Below are 18,305 nucleotides of genomic sequence, written 5' to 3'. Positions count from 1 at the left end.
GACACACAGCAGCTTTTCCTTGAATAAGTTCCATACTTTTAATGTGCTCATCCCCTGCAGTTTCCTTCCCCATTCTATGCTTCCTAAATCTTTCCTAATTGCATCATAATTTCCCTTCCCCCAGTGTAACTCTTGCGCGGTGGAGTACGCCTATCCCTTTCCATCACTTAAGTAAACCTGACAGAATTGTGATCGCTGTCTGCAAAGTGCTCATCTACTTCCAAATCTAAAACCTGGCCAGGTTCGTTACCCAGTACTAAATCTAAAGTGGCTTCGCCCCCTGTAGGCCTGTCTACATACTGCGTCAGGAATCCCTCCTTCACACACTGGACAAAAGCTGACCCATCCAAAGTACTCGTACTGTCGTGATCCCAGACAATTTTTGGATGGTTGAAGTCCCCCATGACAACTACCCTGCCTCTCTCACTCCTATCGAAAATCATGTTTGCTATCCTTTCCTCTTTGGGACTATTCGGAGGCCTATAGAAAACTCCCAGCATGGTGACTTCTCCTTTCCTATTTATAACCTCAGCCCACACTACCTCAGTTAACGAGTCTCCAAACATCCTTTCTACAACTGTAATATTGACCCTGATCAACAATATCACACCTCCCCCTCTTTTACCATCTTCTCTGTTCTTACTGAAATATCTGAATGCTGGAACCTGCAACAGCCATTCCACTCCCTGCTCTATCCATTTCTCTGTAATGGCCACAACATCGAAGTCCCAGGTACCATCCCACGCTGCCAGTTCACCCACTTTATTTCGGATACTCCTCGTGTTGAAGGACACACACTTCAAACGAGGTTCTCGCTTGCCGGTGTCAAATACTTGATTTTGGAACTCCCTACTCTCATCCTCTTCTGTACCTGTCCTACAATTTTGGTTCCCTTCCCCCCGGCTGTATTAGTTTAATCCCACATTAATATCTTTAGTGAATTTCTCACCCAGGTTATTGGTACCCTTCTGGTTTAGATGAAGAACTATCCTGCTTGTTGAGATCCCACCTACGCCAGAAAGAGCTCCAATTATCCAAAAACCCGAAACCCTCCCTCTTGCACCATCCCTGTAGCCATGTGTTCAACTCCTTTCTCTCCCTATTCCTCACCTCACTAGCATGTGGCACGGGCAACAAACCAGAGAAAACAACTCTGTTTGTCCTAGCTCTAAGCTTCCATCCTAGCTCCCTGAATTTCTGCCTCAATTCCCCATCTCTCTTCTGACATATGTCGTTGGTGCCAATATGGACCATGACTTGGGGCTGCTCTCCTTCCCCCCGAAGGATCCCAAAAACATTATCAGAGACATCGTGGACCCTGGAACCCGGGAGGCAAAATACCAACCATGGGTCTCTCTCGTCCTCACAGAACCTCCTACCTGCCTCCCTAACTATCGAGTCCCCAATGACTACTGCTCTGCTCTGCTCCTCTTTCTCCTTCCCTTGTGAGCAGCAGATGCCCCACTGCTTTCCTCTGGTAAGTTATCCCCCCCAACAGTATCCAAAACGGTTTACTTATTGTTGAGGGGAATGGCCATAAGAGATCCCTGCACTGCCTGCGGGTTCCCTTTCTGTCCCCCAACTGTTATCCATCTGTCTTTTTCTTTTATCTGGGGAGTGACTACTTCTCTATATGTCCTGCCAATAACCCCCTCTGCCTCCCGAATGATCCAAAGTTCATCCAACACCAGCTTCAGTTCCCTAACGCGGTTTTCGAGGAGCTGGTGTTGGGTGCACTTCCCACAGATGTAGTCAGCAGGGACCCTAGTGGTGATCCTTACTTCCCACATTCTGCAAGAGAAAAATTCCACTGCCCTAAACTCCATTCCCACTATTCCCAAGGTTACCTTACCTCATCAGTCTGGCACCCACAATTTTTCTTTAGGTTAGAGGAGGAGAATGGCTGGGAGACACTACCCAAGTAGTGTCTCAGGTAATGCAACCACGCAAATATAAACTGTTCTACTTACCCTTCTCAGAAGTCCTTTGCTCGCTCCTCCCTCGCTGGCCTGAAGGTAAGAAGTTTAAATATACTTACCGGCCATCCCGACAATCACCTTGCACCAATATCACCTCATCCCGGCTCCCCCCTCTCGCTGCACCGAAATGTTGATGATATTAATGTGGGAGATGGTCGGGGGGGGGGGGGGGAGGGGGAGTTGGAGAATGATACACAATCTTTGGATGACGCAACGATAGGCTGGATGGGGCACAGTGAGGAGGAAAGTGTTTAGTTGCAGGAGGGTACACATTGATTGATCTGACCACCTGAACAATGACCAATAAAAATTAGCACGGGAAGATATGAGATGCTGCACTTTGGAAGAAGTAACAAGACAAGAGAGAACTCAAACCATGAAGATAGGTTAGTCTTGATTTTGGAGCAGAGAAGGGTGAGGGGTGAACCTGACAGAGGTGTATAAGAGCATGAGAGGTATGGGCAGAGTGAACAGACAGCAGTTGTTCCTCTTAATCAAAGTGTCAAAAAGAAGGGACACGTGTTTGAAGCGAAAGAGAAGATATTGAGAGAGGATTTGGGGAATCCGTTTTGAACCCAGAGAACGATTTGTGTCTAGAATGCATTGCCTGGGAGGGTGGTTCAGGAAGGTAACCTCACAAACTGTATAAAACACTAGCATCAGCACTGGATGGTGCAAACTCGATTGGCCTTGTCTTTAAACATGATTCCATGTGATGGCAGCCATGAAAGCTCTGATACATTCTGAAGCACCAACCAACAGTACTTGTTGGTTTGTTCTGGCGAACTGTGCTCAGTAAGTGGCGAGTTTACAAATCAACATCATCCCATGGAATATCAGCACTTACTCAACCTCGGACAGCCCAGCCATCTGTTAAAATATCCAGGATAAATCATATGCTCAGTGCAAGCATCGTCCCTCCAAAGCAATAACATAATTCCAACTGTTTGGCACCATTATTTTAAGGATACCAATAACACAGACACAGATTTCTCTTCATTACTATATAGACTTGTATATGCAAGGTTGCTATTTCTCAGAAAAATAATAAACTCCATCCTATATGTTTGCTTTGACAATGAGTCCGTTTTCCTGTTTGCCTGCGAGCTGTTCATCACAGCATGACGGATTGTGTAACATTCCATCCACCACCAGTAATATTTACTCCCAGCTAACCCAGCACATGAGATGCACAGCTGGCACTCCTTCCCAACAGCCACTTGGACAGACCAACATCAACTGGACTGGAAAGTCTCAAGGGCAATTAATGCTGGTCTAGCTCCTTTAAAATTTCAAATGAATTGAAACGACAATTAGATTTTCTATAATTATTGAAAAATGCAGAGTTTGTTTTTATTGATCTGATGAGTTTGTCACTGTCTTTATCGTTGCGTTATCTATGTTCATGAAACCATTTTGTACATAAAAGAACAAAAAACCCTCAGGTCACAGATAGAGTCATAGAGATGTACAGCATGGAAACAGACCCTTCGGTCCAACCCGTCCATGCCGACCAGATATCCCAACCCAATGTAGTCCCACCTGCCAGCACACTGTTCATATCCCTCCAATCCCTTCCTATTCATATACTCATCAAAATGCCTCTTAAATGTTGCAATTGTACCAGCCTCCACCACATCCTCTGGCAGCTCATTCCATACACGTACCGTCCTCTGCGTGAAAAAGTTGCCCCTGACGTCTCTTTTATATCTTTCCCCTCTCACCCTAAACATTTGCCCCCTAGTTCAGGACTCCCCGACCCTAGGGGAAAAGACTTTGTGTATTTATCCTATCCATGCCCCTCATAATTTTATAAACCTCTAGAAGGTCACCCCTCGGCCTCCGATTCTCCAGGGAAAACAGCCCCAGCCTGTTCAGCCTCTCTCTGTAGCTCAAATCTTCCAACCCTGGCAACTTCCTTGTAAATCTTTTCTGAAGCCTTTAAAGTTTCACAACATCTTTCCGGTAGGAAGGAAACCCGAATTACACGCAATATTCCAACAGTGGCCTAACCAATGTCCTGTACAGCCGCAACATGACCTCCCAACTCTCGTACTCAAAACTCTGACCAATAAAGGAAAGTATACCAAACGTCTTCTTCACTATCCTATCTCCCTGCGACTCCACTTTGAAGGAGCTATGAACCTGCACTCCAAAATATCTTTGTTCAACAACACTCCCTAGTACCTTACCATTATGTGTATAAGAAGACAATGCAGCATTTAAGCAAAAACAGCCAGGGCATAGTAGGCCATAGATCTTCAGGTGACTGGGAATAATGTACGTTGGTGTTTTCTGGCTGGCATAGATGTATTGGCCCGAAGGGCCTGTTTATATGCTGTATGACTATTACTTTAATTGTTGTCTCACTATTTCCATAGATTGTGAGCATCAAGTGGTGAAGAATGCAATCTCCAAGGTCACACAGCACACCAACCGGAAGTTTTATCATTCTGCCTTCACTATCAAATGGATCAGAACCCCATTTCTCTCTTTGTTAGTGTTCCTGCCCCACAAGAATCCCTGGGGTTATCACCATATTCTGAATAGAAATTACACATCGGCAACAGAATGCTGGCCTTGCTAATGAAACTCTCCTCACAACAAGAACTGAAAGGAATGAGCAAAATTAAAGTTATCCATTCGACCCAATGTGATTTCTAAAGCAGATTCAAAGCAGGCTTTCACTTTGCCCTATGCTCCTGACCCTTCTCCAATACCATGAAACTTCCCTGACTGCTTTTGAGTGTTGTTTAAAAGTCACATATGGAAACCTGCGCCCAATAATCTGAAAGGAAATGTCTCTATGTTCATGAGAATCATTTCATAATTTTTTTCAGTACCTAAAGTCAACAGAAATGCAGAGACTAACATCAGGGGTAGGTCACCAATACAGCTCAGTCATGCGATAAGATCGTAGATTATCTAATTGTGACATCAATCACACATCCCTCCTATGCCTTTACAATGTTAGTGCTTCATTGTTAGTCAAGAATCTGCCTGCTTCTGCCTTAGGAATATTCAATGTTTTATCCCCCATTACTATCTGGGAAGAGAGTTCACAAATACACGACACTTCTTCTTCAGTGCGATAACCTTCAGTTTCATAGTCCATTCATTCCTGGTAATCTCTCACACAAGCTGAAATATGGTTTCAGAATTCAACATGGAAAGACGACTTGGAATATCCTGGGGTCACCAAGATCACATGTTGTTCGCCTAAACTCCAGCAGATCCACAGTCAGTTCAAGATTTCCACCTGAAATAAACGTTCCACACAGGAGTCAGTTGAGTGAATCTTCTCTGGACTGATTTGCGTGTCAGTGTGACCATTATTCTCGCGATGTGGTCTCGCCACTACTCTGTAGAAAATCTTCCCTAATTCTAAATGTATTCTATTTCAGAAAATGTCTACATTTATCTTACCTCCCTCAAATCTTTATGCACACAAAGTTTTTATTTTGTAACCCAGGTGCCCGGTTCTTCTGCGCCTCAAGCCAAATCTGTCCATTGAAATAATACACTGCCTTTCGATTTAACCCGCCAACATCGTTGAGCGCACAGAAAATACATCCTACAATGCTCCATACAACAATATTTTCTGTTTACTTGACGCACCTTAATCTCTTGATAAACTCAAGTCCTCTTTATATGATGCTTTTCTAACAGTTTCAAAGTCTGCATTCTTCCATTGCACACACAGAATATTTGGCCAAAGAAAGAGATTGTGGCCATATTCCAATGGAATTGACAATGTAATATTTTTAATTAATGTCTAAACTATGAACTTGTGACAATCTAAAGTGCTTTGCAGTCCCATCACTCAGTTCCCAAAACTCAAAGTAGGGACAGACGGTGTAGAATCTGTGTGGTTAGAATTAGAGAACGGCAAAGGTGAAAAACCATAGTTGGAGTTATGTCCAGGTCCACAAACCGTAGTTAGGAGCTGGGTCGGACGTCAAGTTAAGAGGTAGAAAAGATGTGTCGGAAAGGCAAAGTTACAGTGATTGGGAGGATTTCAATATGCAGCTGGACTGGGAAAATCAGGTTGGCAGTGGTTTGCAAGGAAAGGAATTTGTGGAATGTCTACGAGATGGGTTTTTGGAGCAGCTTATGGTGCAGGCAACGAGCGAACGGGCAATATTGGATTTAGTGTTGTGCAGACTTGATAAGGGAGCTTAAGGTAAAGAAACCTTTATGAGGCAGTGATCATAATATCATTGAACCTACTCTTCAATTTGAGAGGATGAAGATAGAATCAGAGTTAACAATATTACTGCTGAATAAAAGCAACTACAAAGGCATGAGGGAGGATCTGGGTTAAATTGACTGGGAGAGTAGGTTAGCAGGAAAGGCAGTGGAACAGTAATGTCGGAAGTTTCTGGGAGTAATTCAGGAGACACAGCAGAGACTCATCCCAAGCTAAAAGAAGCATGGTATAGAGAGGATGAGGAAACAACGACTGACAGGGAACAGAGTTAGCGTAAAAGCAAAAGAGAAATCAGATAACATGGCAAATGGCACTGGGAAACCAGAGGATTTGGAAGCTTAAAAATGCCAACATAGGGCAACAAAATAAGAAATAGGAGGAAGAAGATTAAATATGAGGGTAAGCTGGCCAGTAATATAAAAGACTGTAAGAGATTCTTTCGATACGTAAAGGACAAAAGAGAGGCAGAAATGCTCATTGTTCGTGGAATACGACGCTGGAGATAAAGTAATGGGGAACAAATAATGGCTGAGAAACTGAACAATTATTTCACGTCACATTTCACCGTGAACGACACAAATAGTATCCCCAGAAATTCAAGATTGCGAGGGGACAGAGCTTATTAGGAGAAGTTGCTCGAAAAACTAAATAGGTAAATAAACTGGACCAGCTGGACAATATTCCAGAGTTCCAAGGGAGATAGCTGAAGAAATAATGGAGACATTAGTGGTGATCTTTCATGAATTTCTAGAATTAGGGAGAGGCTCAGAAGACTAGAAAGTTGCTAAAGTGACAGCCTCTTTAAAAAGGGAATAAGGCAAAAGGCAGAAAGTGACAGACCGATTAGCACAACCTCAGTCATGTGTAAGATCCTGGAATCCAATGTGAAGGATGAGATTTCTGAATAATTGCAAGTGAATTCTAAAATTGGGTAAAGTCGGTATGGTTTCATCAAGAGGACGTCATGCCTCATAAATCTGTAAGAGTTATTTGAGGATGCAACAAGCAAGTGAGACAAAGGAAAGCCAGTGGATGTTATCCACCTGGACTTCAAGAAGGACTTTGACAAGGTGCCAAACAGGAGGCTACTGAGTAAAATAAGGCCCTAGTGTGTGCAGAAGTTTGGCTGTCTGGCAGAAAGTAGAGATTGGGGATAAAAAGATCCTCCTTGGGATAGCAGCCGATGACAACTTGTGTTCCACATGACTCAGTGTTGGGACCACAACTTTTTACTTTGTGCATTAACAATCTACATTAAAGAACTGAGTGTATTCTGGCTCGGTTTTTAGATGATACAAAGGTAGGTAGAGGGACAGGTAGCATTGAGGAGGCAGGGAGGCTGCAGAAGGATTTAGACAGGGTAGGAGAGTGGGCAAAGAAGTGGCAGATGGAGTAACTCTTGGCAAAACCTGAAGTGATGAACTTTGTGAGGAGGGAGAGAGGCATGGACTATTTTATAAATGGAGAGAAAATTCATAGGTCTGAAGAGCAAAGAGAGTTGTGAGTTCTAGTACAGGATTGTCTCAAGGTAAACTTGCAGGTTGAGTCAATAGTTAGGAAGGTGTTGCATCTGCCGCACAGTTTGCTTAAATTCTTCCATTTAGCAAAAGAACGGAGTCAACTCTTACAATCAATAATATTTGTTTATTGAGCACACTCAATGTTAGTACAATAAAGTTTACGATAAAGTAATGACAAATACTGCAAACTGTCTTATGTTTTAACTTAACTTTGGCTGATTGTGTACCACCACACTAGAACTTGGCCGGGCTCCACGTGGTGATGCCTTCTTCCTCTTCCGATGGTCTTGGAGTTGTCTACTTTCTCAGTGGTTATTCTCCAGTTGCCGCACTCTGTGGGATTTTGAGGTGATTCTTATCCTTCCAAGTCTTCAAGCCCTTGGGAAGATCTTCCAATGGAATGATCAAGCTCATTTACCCAGATAAATCAGACTCAACCAGGGGTTGGCATTATTGATGGCCCAAGGGCGACATTCCATTGTACCATTCAAGTCCAATTTCAGGTGGGTATTGCAGGGTCTGTAGCTGTCAGTTTTTTTTTTCGCACACTGTCTGTGGGGAGCTGCAGCCTGTCTGGATTCTGCAGCATATGGATTAGCAGAGAGTTTACTCAAGGCTGGGATCCATTTCTCAGCATGCTTTAAGCATTGTTTATTTTTAGAACTCCGTGATAAGTTTATTAATGTCCATCATGTGTTCATTGTTTCTGGTGGCCTATCCGGTCAGAAAGACAAATACAGCGATGGTATTTATTTTGAGATGACTTGAATATTAAAGCAGGGAAGGATTTATGAGTTTTTACAAGGTTCTGATCAGACCATATTTGGAGTATTTTGCAATAGTATCATTGAAGATACATCTAGACAGATACATGAATGGGCAAGTAGCAAAGGGATACACACCCTCAGAAAATATGCAACAGATTTAGACAGGATCGGTGCAGGCCTGGAGGGCTAAAGGGCCTGCTCCTGTGCTGGAATTTTCTTTGTTCTTCGATCTTTACTTTTCATTCTAAAAATTGCAAGTTTTCAACTTATTGTATGTTACAATTTAATAACATAAACCATTTATTTATTTGACAGTGCATGTTAAATTATTGTCATTTCTAAATTAGAGTCAGAGAGTCATAGAGATGTACAGCATGAAAACAGACCCTTTGGTCCAACTCGGCCATGCCGACCCGATATCCCAACCCAATCTAGTCTCACCTGGCAGCACCCGGGCCATATCTCTCCAACCCCTTCCTATTTATATACCCGTCCAGATGCCTTTTAAATGTTGCAATTGTACCAGCCTCCACCATTTGCTCTGGCAGCTCATTCCATACACGTTCCACCCTCTGCCTGAAAACGTTGCCCCTTCAGTCTCTTTTGTATCTTTCCCTTTTCACACTCAACCTCTGCCCTCTTGTTCTGGACTCCCCCACCCCAGGGAGAACACCTTGTCTATTTACCCTATCCATGCCTCTCATGACTTTATAAACCTCGATAAGGTCACCCCTTAGCCTCCGACACTCCAGCGGAAACTGCCCTAGCCTATTCAGCCTCTCCCTGTAGCTCAAAGCCTCCAACCCTGGCAACATACTTGTAAATCTTTTCTGATTCTTTTCAAGTTTCACAACTTCTTTCCGATAGGAAGGAGACCAGAATTGCACGCAATATTCCAAAAGAGTCCTCACCAACTTCCTGTACAGCCACAACATGACCTTCCAACTCCTGTACTCAATAGTCTGACCAATAAGGGAAAGCATACGAATGTCTTCTTCACTATCTTATGTATCTATGACTCTACTTTCAATTAACCTGTACTCCAAGGTCTCTTTGGTCAGCAACACTCCCTAGGACATCACCATTAGGAGTATAAATCCAGCTAAGATTTGCTTTCCCAAAATGCAACACCACACATTTATGTAAATTAAACTCCATCTGCCACTCCTAAGCCCATTGGCCCATCTGATCCTGTTGCAATCTGTGGTAATCTTCTTTGCTATTCTCTACACCTCCAATTTTGGTGTTGTCTGCAAACTTACTAATTATACCTCTTATGCTCATATTCAAATCACTTATATAAATCACGAAAAGTATTGGACCCAGCACCGATCCTGGTTGTACTGATCTGGTCACAGGCCTCCAGTCTGTAAAACAACCCTCTGCCTTCTACCTTTGAGCCATTTCTGGATCCAAATGGCTACTTCTCCCTGTATTCCATGAGATCTAACCTTGCTAATCAGTCTCCCACGGGGAACCTTGTCGAACGACTTACTGAAGTTCAAATAAATCATACCCACCACTCTGCTCTCATCAATGATCATTGTTACTTTTGCAAAAAATTCAAAGAAGGTTGTGAGACATGATTTTCCACTGACAAAGCCACGCTGACTATCCCTACTCAGTCCTTGCCTTTCGAAATACATGTACATCATGTCCCTCAAGATTCCCTCTAACAACTTTCCCACCACCACTATCAGGCTCACTGGTCTATAGATCCCTGGCTTGTCCTTACCAACTTTCTTAAACATTGGCACCACATTCGCCAACCTCCAGTCTTCTGGCACCTCACCTATGGCTATCAATTATACAAATATCTCAGTAACAGGCCCAGCAACCCGTTCCCTGGCCTCCCACAGAGTTCTCTGTGCACCTGATTTGGTTCCGGGGATTTATCCACTTTTATACGTTTCAAGACATCCAGCACATCCTCTTGTGTAATATGAACATTTTTGTAGATGTCACCATTTACTTCCCTACATTCTATATCTTCCATGTCCTTTCCAACAGTAAACATTGATGCAATATACTCATTTAGTATCGCCCGCAACTCCTGCATTCCACACAAAGGCTTCCAAACTGATCTTTGTGGGGCGCTATTATTTCCCTATTTACCCTTGGATTTTCCTTAATTCTATTTGCCAATGTTATCTCATGTCCTCTTTTTGACCTCCTGATTTCCCTCTTAAGTATACTCATATTATACTCAACGTATTCAAGAAGAACGGATACTCAAAAAATACAGTCCGCAGATTCCTCAAGAACAAAGCACGACAAGCAGACCAAACACATCCAGAAACCCTAACCACCTTACCATACATCAAAAATGTTTCAGAAATGACAGCCAGACTACTAAGACCCCTCGGAATCCTAGTAGCACACAAACCCACCAACACTGTCAAACAAAAACTAACAAACTTAAAAGACCCAGTACAACCCATGGACAAAACCAACGTCATCTATAAAATTCCATGCAAGGACTGCCACAAACACTACATAGGATAAACAGGAGGAACATTAGCCACCAGGATACACGAACATCAGCTAGCCTCAAAAAGACACGACCCTCTCTCCCTCGTAGCCCTACACACGAATGAAAAAAACCCCACCATTTCGACTGGGACAACACTTTTATCCTGTTACAGGCCAAGCAAAGACATGCCAGAGAATTCCTAGAGGACTGGCACTCCAACCACAACGCCATAAACAACCACATAGATCTAGATGCCATCTATCAACCCCTCTGAAATGAACAGGAAATGACATCACCACAAACCCCAGGAACCCCATCCAGGACAAACATATAAATCGAAAGCAGGAGACAACAGCTTCGCTTCACTTGGAGGTCGCCACTGATGATGTTACCTAGCCAGGTAATGAAATGTCTGGATATCAAACCTACAGCTCAGCGAGCAAACCTACACCCTAAACCTCAACCTGAGCTTCAAACCTTCTAAACCTTGCATATACTCATATTGCCTTTTGTACTCTTCTAAGGGTTCACTCGAACGACCTTGTCTGTATCTGATATATGGTCCCTTCTTTTTCTTAACCAGACCCTCAATTTCTTTATCCATCCTGCATTCCCTATACGTGCCAGCATTTCTTTTTTACTGTAACAGGAATATACTGTCTCTGGACTCTCGTTACCTAATTTCTGAATGTTTCCCACTTTCCAGCTACCCTTTTATCTGCGAACATCTGCCTCCAGTCAGCTTTTGAAAGTTCTTGCCTAATATCATCAAAATTAGCCTTACTCCAATTTAGAACTTCAACTTTTAGATCTGGCCCATCAGTTTCCATCACGATTTTAAAACTAATAGAATTGTTGAGAAATAGCTGAAGCTCACACACTTCAGTGAGAATTAAATCGATTGATTAGATATAAATGTGTCAGAATGATAATTCTATTGATTGTTCAATTGTTTGCTCACTCTGAATATGCAATCAGTCAGAGGTTAACCACTTTGTAAATGATATAGCGACAATGTATGGATTTGAATACTGGCATTCAATGTGTAATTGTGATCACCAGAATGATCAGACAACATTTTCTTTTTGGTATAAAACAAAACGCGCACTCTTTACTTTTGTATCATAAAATGTTGTTGGGTGTTTACGTTTTAGTTCCTTCAATATAGAACCAACTTAATTGTTTTCAGGGATGATGCAATTATTGCTCAGTTGAATAATTGTAGTTCATATCTCATCATTGCCCAATTCACAAACATGGCTAACTCCTGATTATTGTTCAGGTCAGTAAACCCACCACGTTGTAATCAGGCACGTGCTACTGGACCTCACAGCTGCCTGTGACACTGAGTGAGATACTGGCCTGCTCCAGAATCTGACCAGAACGATTCCAACCTGGGTCAGGATAATCAGGTGGTCGGCGTGGAGGCCGAGACGCATGAAACGTCGATTCTCCTGCTTCTGGGATGCTGCCTAACCTGCTGCGCTTTTCCAGCAACACATTTTTCAGCTCTGATCTCCAGCAGCTGCAGTCCTCACTTTCTCCTCAGGACAATCATTCAAACATTCCTTCAAAGGAAATCATTTGGATTCCACCTTGGGCAGGAGGAAACTAGCCAACAGGCTATCAGTCACCATTCCTGATGAAGGGCTTTTGCCCGAAACGCCGACTTTCCTGCACCTCGGATGCTGCTTGACCTGCTGTGCTCTTCCAGCACCGCTCTAATCTAGACTCTGGTTTCCAGCATCTGCAGTCCTTGTTTTTACCTATCAATGTTCTCAGTGTAGTTGCAAATACTGTCTATATTAGATATCAATGTTTAATCAGGAACCAGGTCTTACAAATTCATCTTCAGTCAGAGCATATCCCAGAGAGCATTGTCTGGACATGGAGTGTCAGAATCACATGGTATTGCTTACGGTGCTGACAACTGGCATGTTCCCAGTACTTCCTACATCTGCTCCCTGGTCCAGACGCTTTGTGAAAATGTTCACAATTGACAGCTTTCTGCAGCATCTTGCGTCTCACAGTGAATTCTCTGAAATTATATCCAATAAATGTACCTTCACATTCACCAGTATCAAAATAAAATTGTACATGTCTGTGGATGGTCAGATATTAATACATTGGTCACCAAACAGAATGTATCTGAAGAAAACAGGAGCTAACGACAAACCAAAAATCAGTTTAATAACTAAACTTGGTGGATTTTGTCTGGTCGAGGTAACCACATATATTGTGCTGCCACTCAGCTGATTGTAACCATGCACACCATAACTGGAAGTCTTGGCCTCACGCCCCTTCCAGCTTCCTGACCTCACACACCTCACTCCTTCACACATTCACCAACTGATGAGAATCCACCAGCTGAGAGAAACTTGGAACATGGAACAGTACAGCACAATAAGGGCCCTTCAGCCCTCAATACGTTTATCCTACTCTAAGATCAGACTAACCTACATAACCTTCAATGCACTAGCTTCCATGAGCCTATTCAAGAGTCTTCTTAATTATCCCTAATGTATCTGACACTACTTCTATCACTGGCGGTGCATTCCAACCCCACCATACTCTGTGTAAAGCAGCTACCTCTGACATCATCCCTAAACCTTCCTCCAATCACCTTAAAATTACGGTCCTTGTAGATAGCCATTTCTGCCATGGGAAAAGACTCTGGCTATCCAATCTTTGTCTCTCAACCTTTGTACTCCTCTATCAAGTCAGCTGTCATTCATCTTCGCTCCAGGGAGAGAAGCCCTAGCTCCCTCAAACTTTTTTCCTAAGACATGTCCTCCAGTCCAGGCAGCATCCTGGTAAATCTCCTTTGCACACTCTCTGAGGCCTCCACATGTTTCCTATACTGAGGCTACCAAATCTGAACACAATATTCCAAGTGTGGTTGAACCACAGCTTTATTGACCTTAGCATTAACCTCAATTCAATTCCCCATAATGAAAGCCAACACGCCATACACCTTCTGAACAACCTTATCAAATTGGGTGACAATTTTGTGGGATCTATGGACATGGAGCCAAGATCCCTCCGTTCCTCCCCATTGCCAAGAATTCTGTCTTTAACCCTGTATTCTGTATTCAAATGCAACCTTCTAAAACAAAACACTTCACACTTTATAAGGTTGATCTTTATCTGCCACTTATTAGCCCAGCGCTGCATCCTGTCAATGTTCTGTTGCAACCTACAACAGCCCTCCACACTATCCACAACTCCATCAATCTGCATGTCTTCGGTAAACTTACTAACCCACCATTCCACTTCCTCATCAAAGTCATTCATAAAAATCACAAACAGCACAGGTCCCAGAGACGATCCCTGTGGAACACCACGAGTCACTGACCTCCAGGCTGAATACTTTCTATCTGCTACTATCCTCTGTCTTTTATGGGCCAGCCATGCCCGTATCCAGACAGCCAAATTTCCCTGCATCCCATTCCTCCTCAACCTCTGAATGAGCCTACAATGGGGAGCCGAATCAAACGCCTTGCTAAAATTCATGTTCACCACATCTACCGGTCTACCTTCATTAACATGTTTTTTTCACATCTTCAAATAATTTAATAAGGTTTGTGAGGCATGACCTGCTCCTCAAAAAGCCATGCTGACTATCTCTAATCAAATTATTATTTTCTAAGTAATTGTAAATCCTGTCTCTCAGAAGCATCTCCAATACTTTGCCCACCACTGATGTCAGACTGACTGTTTGGTCATTCCCAGGATTATCCCTATTCCCTTCCCTGAACAAGGGAATAACATTTGCCACACTCCAATCATCTGGCACGACTCTAGTTGACAGTGAAGACACAACGATCATCACCACAGGCACACCAATCTCTTCCATCACTTCCTGGAGTAACCTCGTGTGTACCCTATCTGGCCCAGGGAATGTTTGTACTTCAATCAGTCTGTACTTCCACTCAACTTGCCTACACCCTGTCCAATGAACTGATTGACTGCTTTCCATTCCAGTGAAATATATAGGGATGCCTTCCTAAGCAAGTACGGTTTCCAACGTCCTTCAAATCACAGAATTAAAAAAAAAATGCACCAATCCCTTCCTGATAAAGAGCTCATACTCGAACCATTGAATCTCCTGCTCCTGTGATGCTGCCTGATCTGCTGTGCATTTCCAGCACCACACCGTTCGACTCTGATCTCCATCAACTGCAGTCCTCACTTTCTCCATTACTGAGGGCTATCCCCTCTACACACTGAGCGGGAAATTAACCATCAGAAACTCATTGTATGTGGAGCTGACTGCTCAGATCTGGAAAGTTGCACTTAATAATTACATTTTTAAAAAAGAAATTACAATTCATCGAATAGTCATTCAGTCCCAGAGTTACAATTTTGGCTCATGGTTTGGGCAACCTATAAATAAATAGTGAATTTTTGAGGAAGTCCAAGATACAGAGTATTCCAGGTGTTATAATCCAGCTTACGTTAATGCTGGGAGCATTATCAGACAGACTGATGTGATAATGGCATGAATTGACATGTGGAGGTGGAACATATTTGCCATCACAGAGACGTGTTTGAGGGAGATCAGGACTAACAACTCAATATTCTGCTGTACTGAAACTACAGGCAGGACGGGAGAGGGTTTTGAAGGGGAGGTGGTATTGCATTATTAATTAAGGAATAGTCACTGCAATAAGGAGGGACGATATCTTGGAAGCGTATTCAAATGAGGCTTTATGGGTCGAGGTTAGTGTCAAAATGATGACAAACACACTGTTGGGGATATTTTATAGAGCCACAGGAAGATGCAAATTCAGGGAGCAGATATATAAACAATTCACTGCAGTACGTAAAATCAAATTCACCGAGGTGTGAAGGAAAGCAGAGATATTAATGCAAGGCTGGAGATGCTACAGAGAGAGAAAAGCAAGGCTGGAGATGTTACAGACAGAGAGGAAAGCAAGGCTGGAGATGTTACAGACAGAGAGGAGAGCAAGGCTGGAGATGTTACAGTGACAGGAAAGCAAGGCTGGAGATGTTACAGAGATAGGAAAGCAAGGCTGGAGATGTTACAGAGATAGGAAAGCAAGGCTGGAGATGTTACAGAGATAGGAAAGCAAGGCTGGAGATGTTACAGTGACAGGAAAGCAAGGCTGGAGATGTTACAGAGATAGGAAAGTAAGGCTGGAGATGTTACAGACAGAGAGGAAAGCAAGGCTGGAGATGTTACAGAGATAGGAAAGTAAGGCTGGAGATGTTACAGACAGAGAGGAAAGCAAGGCTGGAGATGTTACAGAGATAGGAAAGTAAGGCTGGAGATGTTACAGACAGAGAGGAAAGCAAGGCTGGAGATGTTACAGAGAGAGGAAAGCAAGGCTGGAGATGTTAGAGAGAGAAAGAAAAGCAAGGCTGGAGATGTTAGAGAGAGAGAGCAAAGCAAGGCTGGAGATATTACAGATATGGGAAAACAAGGCTGGAGATATTACGGGAAGAGAGAATAGCAAGGCTGGAGATGTTTCACAGAGATAGAAAAGCAAGGCTGGAAATATTAAAGAGAGAGAAAAGCAAGGCTGGAGATGCTACAGAGATAGAAAAGCAAGGCTGGAGATGTGACAGAGAGAAAGGAAAGCAAGGCTGGAGATGTTACAGAGAGAGGAAAGCAAGGCTGGAGATGTTACAGAGATAGGAAAGCAAGGCTGGAGATGTTACAGACAGAGAGGAAAGCAAGGCTGGAGATGTTACAGAGATTGGAAAGCAAGGCTGGAGATGTTACAGTGACAGGAAAGCAAGGCTGGAGATGTTACAGAGATAGGAAAGTAAGGCTGGAGATGTTACAGACAGAGAGGAAAGCAAGGCTGGAGATGTTACAGAGATAGGAAAGTAAGGCTGGAGATGTTACAGACAGAGAGGAAAGCAAGGCTGGAGATGTTACAGAGATAGGAAAGTAAGGCTGGAGATGTTACAGACAGTGAGGAAAGCAAGGCTGGAGATGTTACAGAGAGAGGAAAGCAAGGCTGGAGATGTTAGAGAGAGAAAGAAAAGCAAGGCTGGAGATGTTAGAGAGAGAGAGCAAAGCAAGGCTGGAGATATTACAGATATGGGAAAACAAGGCTGGAGATATTACGGGAAGAGAGAATAGCAAGGCTGGAGATGTTTCACAGAGATAGAAAAGCAAGGCTGGAAATATTAAAGAGAGAGAAAAGCAAGGCTGGAGATGCTACAGAGATAGAAAAGCAAGGCTGGAGATGTGACAGAGAGAAAGGAAAGCAAGGCTGGAGATGTTAGAGAGAGAAAGAAAAGCAAGGCTGGAGATGTTAGAGAGAGAGAGCAAAGCAAGGCTGGAGATATTACAGATATGGGAAAACAAGGCTGGAGATATTACGGGAAGAGAGAATAGCAAGGCTGGAGATGTTTCACAGAGATAGAAAAGCAAGGCTGGAAATATTAAAGAGAGAGAAAAGCAAGGCTGGAGATGCTACAGAGATAGAAAAGCAAGGCTGGAGATGTGACAGAGAGAAAGGAAAGCAAGGCTGGAGATGTTACAGAGAGAGGAAAGCAAGGCTGGAGATGTTACAGAGATAGGAAAGCAAGGCTGGAGATGTTACAGACAGAGAGGAAAGCAAGGCTGGAGATGTTACAGAGATTGGAAAGCAAGGCTGGAGATGTTACAGTGACAGGAAAGCAAGGCTGGAGATGTTACAGAGATAGGAAAGTAAGGCTGGAGATGTTACAGACAGAGAGGAAAGCAAGGCTGGAGATGTTACAGAGATAGGAAAGTAAGGCTGGAGATGTTACAGACAGAGAGGAAAGCAAGGCTGGAGATGTTACAGAGATAGGAAAGTAAGGCTGGAGATGTTACAGACAGTGAGGAAAGCAAGGCTGGAGATGTTACAGAGAGAGGAAAGCAAGGCTGGAGATGTTAGAGAGAGAAAGAAAAGCAAGGCTGGAGATGTTAGAGAGAGAGAGCAAAGCAAGGCTGGAGATATTACAGATATGGGAAAACAAGGCTGGAGATATTACGGGAAGAGAGAATAGCAAGGCTGGAGATGTTTCACAGAGATAGAAAAGCAAGGCTGGAAATATTAAAGAGAGAGAAAAGCAAGGCTGGAGATGCTACATAGATAGAAAAGCGAGGCTGGAGATGTGACAGAGAGAAAGGAAAGCAAGGCTGGAGATGTAACAGAGAGAGGAAAGCAAGGCTGGAGATGTTACAGACAGAGGGGAAGGCAAGGCTGGAGATATTACAGATAGTGAAAAAGCAAGGCTGGAAATCTAACAGATAGAGAGGAAAGCAAGGCTGGAGATGTCAGAGAGAGAGAGAAAAAAAGCAAGGCTGGAGATGTTACACAGATAGGAGAGCAAGGCTGGAGACGTTAAAGA

The 18,305-nt window shown here is 43.3% G+C and overlaps 1 long non-coding RNA gene across 2 annotated transcripts in view; it reads right to left on the bottom strand.

The window, feature by feature from the left end:
* Positions 1-7,819: 7,819 nt before the first annotated feature.
* Positions 7,820-18,305, bottom strand: part of LOC148147165 (uncharacterized) — a 29,717-nt gene continuing 19,231 nt past the window's right edge. The window contains exon 3 of one of the 2 annotated variants that reach the window (XR_015760080.1): positions 7,820-12,987. This is a non-coding gene — a long non-coding RNA (uncharacterized LOC148147165). The remainder of the gene's footprint in view (positions 12,988-18,305) is intronic. The other variant, XR_015760079.1, reaches the window with a different exon arrangement.

The sequence above is a fragment of the Chiloscyllium plagiosum genome, unplaced genomic scaffold, assembly GCF_037043375.1.
Source record: "Chiloscyllium plagiosum isolate Xiang-an unplaced genomic scaffold, Cpla_swu_hap1 HiC_scaffold_18, whole genome shotgun sequence".
Classification (NCBI taxonomy): domain Eukaryota; kingdom Metazoa; phylum Chordata; class Chondrichthyes; order Orectolobiformes; family Hemiscylliidae; genus Chiloscyllium; species Chiloscyllium plagiosum.
The sequence above is the reverse complement of the archived record's forward strand: the minus strand, read 5'-3'. Positions and strand labels throughout refer to the sequence as shown.